Genomic DNA, 14,181 nt, shown 5'->3' with positions numbered 1-14,181 from the left:
AACAAAAGCAACGTCAGCATAAGACTGGTCAGAAATGGAATCTGTGTTTGTGGAACTTAGTTTGTGCAAAGTACAAAGTCCATATGCTGCTGTGTAGTTAAGTTATTTAAGTCTCTGTGTGTGTTAGAAAGTGGCCAGGATGAGGAAGCAAGGCTTTTCTTCAATGAATATGTGTGTGTGTACATATTGTGAGTGTGTGTGTGTGATTGTAGCAGTAAGAGAACATAAAGGTTTCTGTGTTTATGTAGCATTATGTCTTTATTACTGTGGACCAAAGGTGAGCTTTGGTCTCCTCCCAGTAATTTTTATGGGCTACATGTGTCAGGTTAGAATTTAAATAGATAACGGGGACAGGTGGAGAATAAACCTAACCCATGAATGTGCCTCTTATAAAGTCACTGAGTGTATCAAATACTAGTTTTTCTACATGGGGTAAGAGAAAAAGACTTCAAATTTAGTTTTAACCCATCAGGTTCGGTGTGAAATGATCAATGTGAAGTGTTCATACATCCACTTGGAGATCTTGAACTACTCATGAACCCAGTCTCAGTGCTTGCCATTTGTTTGGCTGCCCAACATGTCATTAGACTGCAATAACACCATTCTGATACTTTATTACTCTTTGTAGGGAAATTATCTTTTCACTTGCCCACAGGGAGGTCAGAGGTTAGGTTCAGCTGGAGAACAGCAGCCCTGGAGCTGATAGGAATTCAGCTTTGTACTCAGACTCTGTAGCACTTTAGCAGAGTCGATGGTTGCCACCATCAGGATCTTTAGGGTGGATCATATAGTTGGATGATTTACCATCATCTACAAGCAAGTTTCTCTTTTATTCTGCCTAATAAAGTCCTATATGGTGAGAGGAACACGTGCGCTGTGGTTAATCCTTCCCTCTGTGAGGCCGTGGCCTTGCAGCAGTGCTGGAATGCTGTCAGTTCTTAGACGTGATAATCAGAACCAGACTCGGCAACAGAGGACCCCGTCCAATCGCAATCAGGCCAATGCAACGCCTCAAGATTTTTGCCCCCTGTTCCTCTGCGGCTGTAACCTCGTGTCAAAAATGTAGATCCAGATTTGATTAGCGATGGAATTGGAGTTTCTTCAGTGTTTTTATGTCACAGCCCCCTCAGTAAAGACAAATTAGGCTCCAGACCCCCATTTGATAAGATTCCAGGGATCCCAGGGATCTCGTAAGGAAAAGATGTCTGTTGTTGATTTAGTGTCAAATGGCAAAGTGAACTGCACATCTGTCCCAAATGTAAATGAGAAGCTGGTGATGCTGAAAGTGGCTCGTGAACAGAAAAGACATCATGCATTTTCTAACTGGAAACGTTTCAAGAGAATTAAATCATAGTATAATCAAGTTCAAGTGTTTTTTTCCATACTGAAGCCGCTGGATTTCCCCCCTCAGGGACACCTAGTGCTTATGGGGACCACTTTGACATCCAGTGTATTACAATATATTTTGGCAGGAAGTGAGGGGAGGTTAGAAATGCTCTCTACGGACACTGGTCATACAGAGGTATATATATTTTAACATTCAGTCAAGAGAGGCTGTAGCCACTCAGTGAGCTTAACTCCAACCAACCAATTGAACTTTAGTCAGATCATGTTACATTCTGCTAAGCAGTTAACACAGAAGAACAATTCACTTTACCGTGTTATTTTCATCGCTATCATCAACTTTCACTTCTTTCAATAAAACCTGGTAACTAACCTGTGAAGAGTTTCCCTCCTTTGTTCCAGAGCTCTTAGAGCTTTTTGTAAATATTAGTGCTACTGCTAAAAACACAAATGTATTCATACTGGTGTGAAATCTAATCACAATGTCACACTGGGATCATTTCAGGCGATTTGGTTTCTTGCAGCCTTGTCATCACAAACTAACTGCTGTCAACGCTAATTCAGGTCTGGTAATATTGAAGGGTTGATATAATATGTCTAAAGGACCATTTTCACATTGAAGATGAACTCAAGCTTCTAAAGTAGCATTTAACACTACCGACAAGCAGGTTAGTAGTGGATTAATCAATTTAAGAATTTCATTCAGTAAATAAATAGTTTTAGTCATTTATCAAGTATTGATGTCATCAATTTCATTTCATCAGATGTGAGGATTTGCTGTTTTTCTCTGTTAAAATGAAATTAAATAGTTCCTCAGACACACCAAGCGATTTCAAGACGTCACCTCGGGTTCAATTTTAACAAAAGCGCTAGCTGAGCAAGCTGATTTATGAGTCTTACCCATGTGGACAGATGAAAGAGGAGAAAAGAAGGTTGGATTTAATAGAAGAGAGGAGGAGTGCGAAGGGGTTAAATGCTCCGGATTTAAACAAGCTCTTCCTCCATCTGATCTGAACTTGCTGTGTGCACTTTAATAAGCACTTTCATTTATATTAAAGATGCAAATGTAGCCTTTACAGGGAGATTGATATGCATGGAGGAGACGTACGTACGTGTGTGTGTGTGTGTGTGTACCACTTTATCAGGGCCCTCTGTTCATTAGCCCAGTGTAATTGTGTTAGCAGAGTTGTTGGCAGGGCGGGAAGAAAATATCTGTGTGTAAAGGTCACATCAGAGGAGAGATGACACACGGATAGATGACACACACACACACAGAAAGCAGACATCCTGGCATCCACACACACACATATAACATCAACAGCACTGCATACACACACACACACACACACACACACACACACACAGAGCCTCACTCTCAGATGCACATGAACACCGTTTTGGCTGTCTTTGTGAGAGTTTGTTTGGATGCCTTCTCTTGCCCTAAGGTATGCATATATGTGTGTGTGTAGGTGTAGGTTTGTGTAGGTGTGTGAGTGGCTGCTTCAAGTGGCAGTGTTTAATCAAGTGTGATATTCCTCCTCTTTAAGCTTGGCATCTGCAATGTAGGCAGCAGAAAGAGCAGTTACATTATACCCTGTGTGTGTGTGTGTGTGTGTGTGTGTGTGTGTGTGTGTGTGTGTGTGTGTGTGTGTGTGTGTGTGTGTTGTACACACATAGTTCTTTAAGTCTGTCAGGGTGCCATTTTGTTTGTATTTTTACTTTTTTTTTTTTTTCTTTTAGAAATATGCAGCATTCGATCACGTTATCAGATGAAAAGCAGAATGCCATCTAAGTAGGACTCCTGCTAGTGCCAAAGAAATTTAGCAGTGCACACATAAAGGCTTTGAAGAGAGGATTAGAAGCATAAATAGCAACATAAACGGCAGTGAGAGAACCTAAATACATAAACCTACCCGTAAATAACCTCTGTGTTTCCCAGATTGTGGGTGTGAGAGCTCTCTTATGTGATCAAGAGGTGCTGCTTGTTGTTCTCCATTTAAAATAGACATAAAATAACACTCTGGGTTATCAGCAAGTAATTGACACATCATACTAGTCGGGATCATACTATTTCCCGCCTGCCTACATGTGTGGGTGTAGAAGTGTGTCTCATTAGTCTGCAAGTGTAGTGTATTAATACCAGGTCCTTGTGACAATAGCTCAGATATTGTTATAATGACAATATTGTGATTATTTGTTAGTACTCTGATAGGCAGTCTCTGTATCATCTAATAGGGGGCCCACAGGGTCAGGCTTGCAATAAATTCACTGCAATAAATGGTGCAGCACCCACTTCTTTTACAGTTTTACCAGGACACTTGATTTTTAGAATCATGAGGACTTTCAAACATCGGTTGGTGACCTGCCTGAGTGGCTGATGGAGTAGTAGGCAGTTACCAAAATTTACCAGCATTTTGGCTCATGGCTGTTAATTTTTCATTCTTTTAGTTACTTCACAGCCAAAAGGCTTTCATTGTGATTAGCTGTGGCAGGAGTTATTTTAACCTCTTATTATCTCTTAAAGTGATTGAAACACGCTGACTGTGGACACAGCAGCAATGACAGCAGAGTGGGCATGCTGCTTCAATTAACCATTACATTATGATGAAACCCACAGGTGAGTTCAAAGTCACAGCAAACCACCTAAGACTAAAAATGTCAGTTAAAAAGTGTGTGAAGTTCTTAAAGCTCAAAACGGGATCAGATTCAACCTAATATAGTGACATAAATAGTGTGGTGTGTTGTCAACGTTAACCTGTTGTACAAACTGAGCTAGATTTTAGTATTTGCTAAAAGTGTAGGCACTGTATGCAGTTTTACGCATTTTAAACTTTTAACATTTAAAAAAAAAAAAGAAAATATGTGTATTGCTCTTCATGGTGATTCTTACTGTATGTACAGTGCAACCTAGCAATGATGCTAGAGTGAGCACAAACATGTTTTACTCAAGAAGAATAAAACTACTTGTGCAAAAATGTACTGGGATGAAAGGAACTGTATGTCCTTATGGCCAAACCAACAATACACTTTGCAGGCACTTTGTGGTCTGTAGTTACACGATTCCTCAGTATAGCTGCCCTAGAATTAAAAGAACAGAAAAGAAGACATAAAACAGGCAATCAAACAAAAATGGCCAACAATAAATAAATGTGGGCTATAGACTCATTTAAAGGTCCCATTTTCAGCTCTTTTTCAAGTTCATACTTGTATTTGAAGGTCCTTCTAGAACATTTTTAAATGGATTAATGTTATAAAAAATACATTATTTTTCTCCTCCAGACATGGTTGCTGCAGCTGTTTCCAGCTTCCGTCTGAATGCTCCATTTTAGAAGAACAGAAACAATCTGCTGCTTTGTTCTCGCCTTCAGTGTCTTTGTGTTACCAGGAGCTGGTGTTGGTGAGGAAAAAACAATGATGGACAGCGAGGTGGATTTCAGTTTGCAGGGTCAGTCGCCCTGCTGAAGGGCTGGAGGAGGTCAGATGCTCATCAAATCCCCTTACGACATCATAAAGGGAGCCAAATCCAAATGGTGTGTTTTCACACACATTTACTCAAAGATGGTGCAGGAGAAACGGAGAGAGGACCATCTTTACTTAGAGTTTGGCAGTCTGGAGCCACGCCAGGGACACATTTATGTTGAAAAGACATTGAAATTGCATTTTGTACAATAAGCTCCATAAATGAAATGGCCTGCTACAATCAGGCTAGCATCACCAAGGCAGGCAACACAGACATGCATAGACAATACATGTGTTGCATTTATAATGAACTGCAAATTGATCAAACACTTCCAAAACGTAAAGCAAAGAGTTTAAACAGACTAGCTGTGTTTGCTCATGCTATAATCTGCATGGCTGACCTCAAATGTGAATCTGGAAAGCTGTGAGTGAGGCTGAATATAGGCCCACTTTGAAAGAGAACAACAGTGAACCACAGTGTGAGTTTGACTCCACAGTAAACAAGCTCATACAGATCGGACAGCTTAGCACTTCCGAAACACATCTCTGTGGTCACAGTGAATGTGCAGCTAAGGTCAGAGAGCCTGTACTCGCACGGTCAGCAAACAGAGCCAGGTACATCAGTAAGTTTACCTCTTAAGCAGAAGGATTTTGGCTTTGACTGCAGGGAAAGAGTAAAATCCGCAAAGGATCTAACTAGGCACAGTGACCGTCAAGTTGAAACCAAAAAGAAGAAGTTGACTTAGACAATAACAGTGTTCCCATAGAGCAGGATCATCCATAACAAAGGACATGAAGACATCATGTGCTTTGGTTTTGTATTAGATCCTTATTTCATTGTTTAGTGTTTTAATATCTGCAGTTGCATCATGCTACGCTCTGCCTCCCATCAATCACCCGACACCTACAGGAGGAAATGAAAGTCTCAGAGGAACGCGTCACATGCCACCCCACAAACTTTGTTTTCCTTTCTGAAGAATTAGCCCTAGTGCTGACCACAGGGATCTGGGCTTTGGCTTTGAAACTTTGGATTTTCAACAGTAAGCTTGTGGTACAAACTGGGATGTTTGAACAATGTGGGCATTTTCTGGGCACAGAGGATCCAGTGTTTCTGGAGCTTGACCCACATTAGGGGCTCAAAGTCTGGATATCTCAGCCTTGGTTTATTGGTCCAGACAGACTGATCTGGACAACTATTGATTTGGGTGCCATAAAATTTGGTACAGACATTCATGTCTCCCTCAAGATGATTTGGAACTCTAATGACCCCCCTGACTCTCCATCTAGCGCCAATATCAGCTCACAATTCGACTTTGGTTCATGACCAAATACCTGCAAAACAAATTACATTCCTCGCAGCCTCAGCTGTACTTTGAGTTTAGTGTTAATCAGCAAATGGTGGAAACTTTAGCATTTAGTTCAAAGCACCACTATGCTTAATTGCAGCCTCACAGTGCTGTTAGCATGGCGGTTTATTATTACTTTTAAATCTGTCTGCATGAAGTCCCCCAATGTTATGCATGTGAAATACAAATTCACCGCCATACCCCTTCAAAGTAGCTAGCAGTTGATAAGTGATGGAAGTAAACACATTCAGTATTATAATTTCAGATACAGAATGTAATGCAGCATCATTGAGGGAAAGTTGCATAATATGCAGATACAAATGAAGGGACCATGTGGTATTTGTGTGTGCTTGTGTGTAGTGGTTCATCATGAATTTAACATTTTAGTTTTAATTTCCATTACACTTTTATGTATATTATTGTCTCCTTTCAACTTTACTAATTCAATCCATTGATTCTAATTAAAAGAGAGCTTGATCATTAAATTAAGCTCTACTCCGTCTCACGCAGAACAGGCGTTGGCCGAATCAGTGTGTTTACATCCCCGCCCTCCTAATGGCGACTGAACATGTGTACCAACAACTCCAGTTTATAGCCAGTGTTACAGCACCGTCGTGACAATAAAACAGGTTTCTATTGCAGCTTGAGTATAAAGTCTCTCAACCAAGATAGATGGTGATATTCCTCTCGCCTCCAGATATGAAACTACAGTATGCACTTAGTTTCCCATCTGTCTCCACACAGACCTATCAGCAACAGTGGGGAACTCTCTCTCCCCTCCTTTGTCCTTGTGTCAGTGTTTCTGTGTCCTTTTTTCTGTACGCATGCACGCACAAACACACTGATTCCAATGCAGTGATGTTCCTCTTCCACACTTTGAATGAATGGACTGTGCATTTTCTTTTTTTGTTTTCTCTTTCTCTGCATCTCTCCACCCTTCATTGCTCTCCCCCCTCTCATTTTCTTAAACTGCAAAATTGCTGTTCTGCGGTTGGGAGCCAGCTTCGATTATCTACGCCAAATTCCCTGATAAAGAACTGTGTTTCCAGGCCTATTCAAGCACTTAAAGCCCCTCTAAATGGCTTTAGCTGCAGGGTCCCCTCTTTGGAGACTACACATACACAGACTCACACACACACACACACACACACACACACACACACACACACACACATACGCACACACTGCAGCGAGTTCAACACCCATCATGGGAATGATCCAACTGCAGAGTAATTTCTCTTTTTTAAGGTTTGTCAGCACATACAAATCTCTCTCTCTCTCTCTCTCTCTCTCACACACAGCATCTGTTAACACACTGTTTGACAATAAGTGTGTGTGTGTGTGTGTGCAAAATAGTTTCTTGTGTTTAGAAGAGGAAACGTTTGTGTATTTGTACAAAAGAGCCTGACTGTCCTTCAGGGACAAAGGACAGCATGTGTTATCTGTTCAAACAGCTTTAATGGTCAAATTAAGTGCTTATAGTGAGAGTAGGTGGCGAATGGATGGGCTCAAAGCGTTTGAGTTTGACACAGAGAGGCATCTCATCCCCACCTCCTTCCCGTCTTTATGCTAAGCTAAGCTCACTGTCTCCTGATTCTTTATTCACAGACACGAGTCTGGTGTCAATCTTCATATTTAGCTCCCAGCAAGAAAGTGAAAATGCATATTTCTGAAAATGCTGAGCTATTTTATTCATCTCACCTAGTTTGAGATGTTTAATTCCTTTTACACCGTCGCCTTTGTCAAAGCGAAGTTCACACTTATAGGTTGGCAGTGAGCAAGTGCTACCTCTAATGCACGAGCTGAACAGCAGCCACTTGTCTACGCCTGGCAAGAGACAAGCTACATCTGGAGAGTGTAATGTGAAAATAAGTTCATGCCACGCCGTGAAAAATGCACCCGTAGTTTGAGCGTTCATGCTGTTATTTTGTTTCTGCTTGTGTGACTGTAGTTTGAATAGATGCTTCTGCTTTTATTCAGAGGAGAACATACTAGAAAAGTTAAGGGAAAACACTCACACACACACATCAGGTACCATTTGATGGATCCAAATATTTGTAGCAACAAAGAGGTGGTGGTACACTCATAACTTCTGTGGACAAAAGTTGCTATTGACATTTCTGCAGATAAAGAACCCAAACAAAACCTTCCATTTTTCAACAACACTGTCAATATGTGAATTATGCTTTTTTGTGGTGGAGTTGAGTGTAGTGTTTTTGCACACTTACACTGTATGACATGCTAGAGAAATAGTTATATGAAGAAATAAAAGACAAAAAAAACATAGTACAAATAATTAAAATGCTTGAACTGGCTAAATAATAAGCTATTTTCAGGAAAGAAAATTAAATCAATCAAACATATAGAATTAAAACCAAATGGCAAAGTCCTCTTCTTTTAGTTGCCTGGTTGCTTTGACTTTCAGAAATCCATTATAAAACCACATATGCCAATTTGTCCACTTACAGCCTTCTAATAGATGTTTTGAGTGAAAGAAATGACTGACTCTTTACCTCGATTGGGAATACTCTCACTGCATTGCTGCAACGATTGCCCTCTCCACCTACCTATGTATAAAATTAATAGCAGAGTGCTTCCCATAATGGGAGTGTGGCTGGCCCACTGAAAGTACCAGTCCACAGATGTGTGGCAGGTTGATGCACCAAAAAATGAAATTAAACCTCACTACTAAAAAAAACTCCTTAATAACACCAAGGATTCATGATTGTATGTCTGGTCCAATGTGTTATTCTGTTTTTTTAACCCTGGTTTAGTGATACAAGGAGTTTAAATGCACCAGCTAATTTTTCCACCTCATCAGTTTTCTAAAAAAATAGGGCTGTCTTGCTGTCAGTGGGCCTTTTTACACCTGAGACCAGCATCTGAACCGATGTTGATTAAACCCTTGGTCACCTCCTCTCCCCACGATAACCGACTAGAACTTCCTGTATTTGGTCTGAAAGCCTGAACCATGCAGAAAAGGTTGGGCTGTTTGGTCTAGACTGTGGTCCGAGGGGGATTTTTCACCTGTAATTTTGTTCCAGATTGAACTGAAAAGTCTGGACCAAAGGTGTGAAAGAGCCCCAAGAGTGTCCATTTAAGGGTTCAAAACCAATCGTACTACAGTTGTCAGGATTTCACTTTATCTGAAGAATCCTTCAATCCCTCCACTCTGGAGAGCGTGGAGTGAGTGTATTGTAGAGGAGACTTAGATTAAGAATGATTAAGGCTCAACCACTCGGCCCTGTTCAGTGTAGATTTTTCCTGCATTGCCTGAATGAATGATGGCTGAGCTGCACCTGTCAGCTCAGAAAGTAACTGTGTGTAAGTGAGTCTTTGTATCTGTGGAAATGCAAGATATCTGCAACTGTGGCTGTGCTAATGTAGGTGCTTGTGTCTCCATGGTATGGATTTGTATCTGGGTGGGTTTGTGTGTGTGTGTGGCTGTGTGTTTGCAAACATATGCATAAATGTGTTTGTGTGCAAGCATTTGGCTTCCTGCAGTAAGGAAGACTCCGTTTCCCTCCATTCTCTGTGTGTGATCATGCGTGTTTGTGTGTGTGTGTTTGAATGAAGTGGAGTCATTGTATCGTCTGCCTCTTCCTGCTAATCCCTATTGTTGTTGGAAGAAACAGTGTGTGTGTGTGTGTGACAGTCTGTGTTAAACCACAAGGAATTATTTTATGTTGAATGATTGCCATATAGCAGAGCTGTGTGTCTGTGTGTGTGTGTGTGTCTGTGTGTGTGTGTAGTGTGTTTAGTAGGACTGGTGCTCTGCTGGTTTGCCCTCAGTGTGTGTGCATGCAGCTGTCTGTGTGTCAGTCGTGGAATGCGACAATAAATGAAACCTCTGTATCCCTGCTGCATGTTGCAGCAGCCCACATGTGCACACACACACACACACACACACACACACTCACACACTCACACTCACACACATACAAACATGGTCCGACCCACATTCTCTTTATTCCTTTAGCCTCACACAAAACACTTTTTAATTCATTCAATTCACACACAAGTAGTGGGTCCAATTAGTTTAGAGGACAGGGCACATTGTCATCAGTGTCATCCAATTATTTTCGCATAAAAGATAAAACAAAACAAAGTGCAATTAAAAGACATCAGCCTGTGCCAGTTGAGTAAAGAGAACCTAGTGTGGGCTTAAAATGAAGAACTCATCTCAAAACTACAAGGAATTTAAATGAAGGCTGTGTTTGTGCTTTGTCTGCCGAAGCAGTCTGTGTTGATATGTAGAAACACGGAGTAAAATAATGTGTCAAACACAGGAAAAAAAAGGGTTAACAGTCTTCTTAGGTTGAGTGCTCACTCATTAAACTATGCAAAAGTCGTCGTAAAACGTTTCAAGCAGAATGATCTTAATTGGTCACCTTTATGTTTGAGTTTGAAAAACTGTATTTTTTCTATCTAATCAAGTTTGTCACTCCCTCTCTTCCTCCTTGTCTTCTCTTATCTCTGTCTGTGGAAAGTCAGGAGAGGAGAGTGTGAGATGACTACAGTCTGCAATATTAGCCCTTGTCAATATTACGCCTTTCAGAAAATGGATTCCAAATAGAAATCTCCTCACGCTCAAGCGTGTGTCCGCCTCCTGCGCCCGTTCTCACATCTCCTTCTCCACTGTCCTCATCTGACCTGCACTGCAACTTTAACTTTGCTAACATCTGTTGCAAGACGCCTGGAGTCAAAAAGTGAATTGATCAGATCAAATTCTGTACTCGTACTTTGAGATGTCTGTTTTGCTGCATCTAAGCAAATAATTTAGTGTCAGATGTCAGATTTTAGCAGGAGTGAAACCCAAAGCAGAACTTTTTTAATTGAATTTCAAAATAATGTATACATCCATGTTTACTTTCAAGCAGTCCTCTTTCCGGCCTTTGTTGGCACATTGCAGCGAATCTTGGCCTTTTACCACAGCCTGTGGATCAGTGGAATAGTGTGAAACTATTGGCAGGAATGTGTATCGCATGCTCAAATGCACCCTTGTGGTGTAAAACTCCACAGGGAACATTTAAGTAGTGAAATGTGGTTTGCAAAAACAAGATGAAGAGGTTTCAGAGAGCTAGAGGTAAAACTACACTATACTCTGCCTTCATGTCCCACCTTGCAGTCAGCATTGCTCTTATTGCTGATCATGTGTAAAGCCTATAGGGCTGTCTTCACATGATCAGCAGTCTGAGAGACACTCACTGTTGGGCTGGATGCAGACTCGTTCCTGAGAACCCAGCTCAAGGCTGACGGAAAACCAATACACATTTATTTTTAAATCAGACTCTCTGAGCTGAGATGATTTCTTCATGTTTAAGCTTTTTGATTAGCCGTAAAACCCTCTTCGTGCCGTTTGAAGGTTCGGCAGCAAACAAGGTTAAAGTTCAAATAACTTCAGCACAAGGTGTAAAATAGCTTGAGCTTTAAATAATGAGGTGTAAAACCCGAGTTGCACTGCTTCTGCTATAAGTGGTTTAAGCCGTGCCAAAGTGATTATGCTGCTGATTATATGTAGAAATCCAAATCTCTGGGTTCACTTGTTTTTATCAACATATCCAAATGGGGGTGAAGGTACCGAGTGGTTTAGTTCCAACTCATGTTCCCAACATTATCTCTCTCCACAGCACCTTTATCCTGAAAATGTGTGTTTAAAATGTAAAGGGCGTAATAGTAAATGTTTATACTTCGCCTGTGGTTTGTAAGGTTAGCCTGCCATTATAAATGCTTTGTGTATGTGCAGTTTAGTATAGGCCGATATGTTTGGACGTGTGTCTGAGTGTGTTTTTACTAGTAAATAAGATTGAACAGATGCAGGGTGCCCACACACACACACACACACACACACACGGACAAACATAGACTCACACGCAGTGAGGCCAGCAGGCATAGATGTGAGCTCCATGCTAAAGAAGTGGTGTGTATAAATTTGCCTAAGTGTTTGGCCAAGGTCTGTGGCTGTGTGTGCAATCGATGTGCCAACAGCAATAAATCAGCATGGGATAGACCTGAACGCCTCTACAGCTTCATCTGATGTGGCAGGTGGGCTTCAGGATGGCCTGGACATACACACTCGTCTCACACACACACACACTCACAGCTAATTCAAGATTTTCTCGGATCAGATAAGATGCCGATCAGTTTGAGGAAGATTAATGATATGATCAAATGATAATATTTTGTCACATTTTTTCTGATCAGAGACGGTTTTGGATGATGTTTCAAAGACAGACTCAGACAGATAGTGTTTTCTATCACTTTAGAAGAGTGGGTAGCGGTAAAGAGTCATTTTGTATCAGAATATACTGTAGCACCAATGCAGATGAAGGGATTTGAATGAATAATCTATAAAGAATTTGACCTCATATGATGTAAATGGAGGAACATACATTGATTCCCAGATATCAACAATATGAGTTTATAATGCAAATTGTTAACTGAGGCAAAAAAACCCCACAGTTTATTAACCACACAATTACAACATGAATTGTTGGGCTTATGTTCACCGTAGAAAGAGTTTTTCAGTCTTCTTATCTTTCCATCCTTCCATTTACCCACAGTTTTGGAGCTAGTTTCTTAATCTGCAAATTCAACCTTTTTTTCTCTTTTGATTCAGACATTAAAGCAAAAACTCTAAACCGGAGACTTGTTTTTCAGTTCATACACAGACATCCTCCTCTTTCCTCATCTCTTTGTCCCAGTTTAGTCAAATAGCTCCTGACACCATCAGCTCTCAGCTTCACTGGCTACTAAAGCTATATGGCCACTAAGTCCATGTGTGCTGCTCGGTTTTTACTTATTTATAGGATTTATGAACTACGTCAGAGAAGGTGAGATGAAAATGTTGCAAAAATAGCCGTGTTAGCATGTCTTTTAGTGTAGCGGGTTTAAGGGTCCTCTTGTCTGTTCATGCGTGCACACATTCTTCCGTTGATCTGTTGCAAAAGCGCATGGGTGGTGAACGAGTGTGTGTGGGCACGTCTGTTTTATGTCAGTTTTGTCTATGACTGTGTGTGTGTTGAGATGTGGTGAGGTCAGTGGGATCTGTGTTGGTGTGTAAAAATTCTTCTGGCTACTGTACCGTACGTGTGTGTTGTATGTTCACATTTTGTGCGCGCGTGTGTGTCGGAGATGCTAACAGTAGCTGTATTGTCCTGATGGGACAGGCAACAGCACCGTCATCTGGGCCACTGTAATCATGGCTGGGCCGGAGATGAAAGACACTATTGACAAGAAGTGAAGTGTCAGAGAGCGAGAGAGAGAGAGAGAGAGCGAGAGAGAGAGAGAGGGGAATGTAATGAAAGGGAGGAGCGAGAAGCAGCACTAGAAATAAGAGACGAGAATAGTTTGCTGACCAAACTCCATTGTGAAACAAGCCTTCGCCTTGTGGTCTGTATTCAGCCGAGCATTAACCAGTGAACTAATGAAACGAAAGCTGGACAGTATGTGGGTACGTGGATGATTTAAAACTGCTCCATATGATAGTGGAAATATCATTGATCATCTTCATAACACAATGATGATAATAGCAACAGTGGTGGAGCAGCCATGTTGCTTTCGCACTAGAAGTTTCAAGACTGTGCACCAGCGCATTTACGTAGAGATGGGCCTCAACCTCTAGCAGCCCTGAACCTGGAACAGTAGATGTAGAAGGATAGATTGATGGATGGGTGGGCAGACTGACTAGAAAATAGATATTCCAACCCCCATCCCATTTTTCTGACTTTTTTTTTTTGTGTTCGTTTTCACTCACTGTATAGCAATCTTTCCCACCATCTCCACCGCCTTTATATTGAACTGGTATGAAGCTTTCACTTTTCTCTCCCTCTCACTGTCTCTCCTGTTTTATCATGTAGGACCAGTTCTCACCTTCTCCCCCCTTTTCCTTTAGAAGCAGTGCGCCTGTGTTTCTCTGCTCTGTTGCTCTGTAGTAAATATACTGCAGGAGTCTCCCCACAGCACCGCTTGTAAATTATGGATGTTTACCTGTTATCACCATGCTTCACACCAGTGGCTCACCCTGTATGTG

General features: G+C 41.2%; 1 protein-coding gene across 1 annotated transcript in view; it reads left to right on the top strand.

The window, feature by feature from the left end:
- The window catches only part of LOC139209690 (plexin-A1-like), a 225,830-nt gene that overhangs the window by 17,987 nt on the left and 193,662 nt on the right, over positions 1 to 14,181 (top strand). The gene's annotated exons all lie outside the window — the stretch shown is intronic.

Source organism: Pempheris klunzingeri, chromosome 11, assembly GCF_042242105.1.
Source record: "Pempheris klunzingeri isolate RE-2024b chromosome 11, fPemKlu1.hap1, whole genome shotgun sequence".
Classification (NCBI taxonomy): domain Eukaryota; kingdom Metazoa; phylum Chordata; class Actinopteri; order Acropomatiformes; family Pempheridae; genus Pempheris; species Pempheris klunzingeri.
The sequence above is the reverse complement of the archived record's forward strand: the minus strand, read 5'-3'. Positions and strand labels throughout refer to the sequence as shown.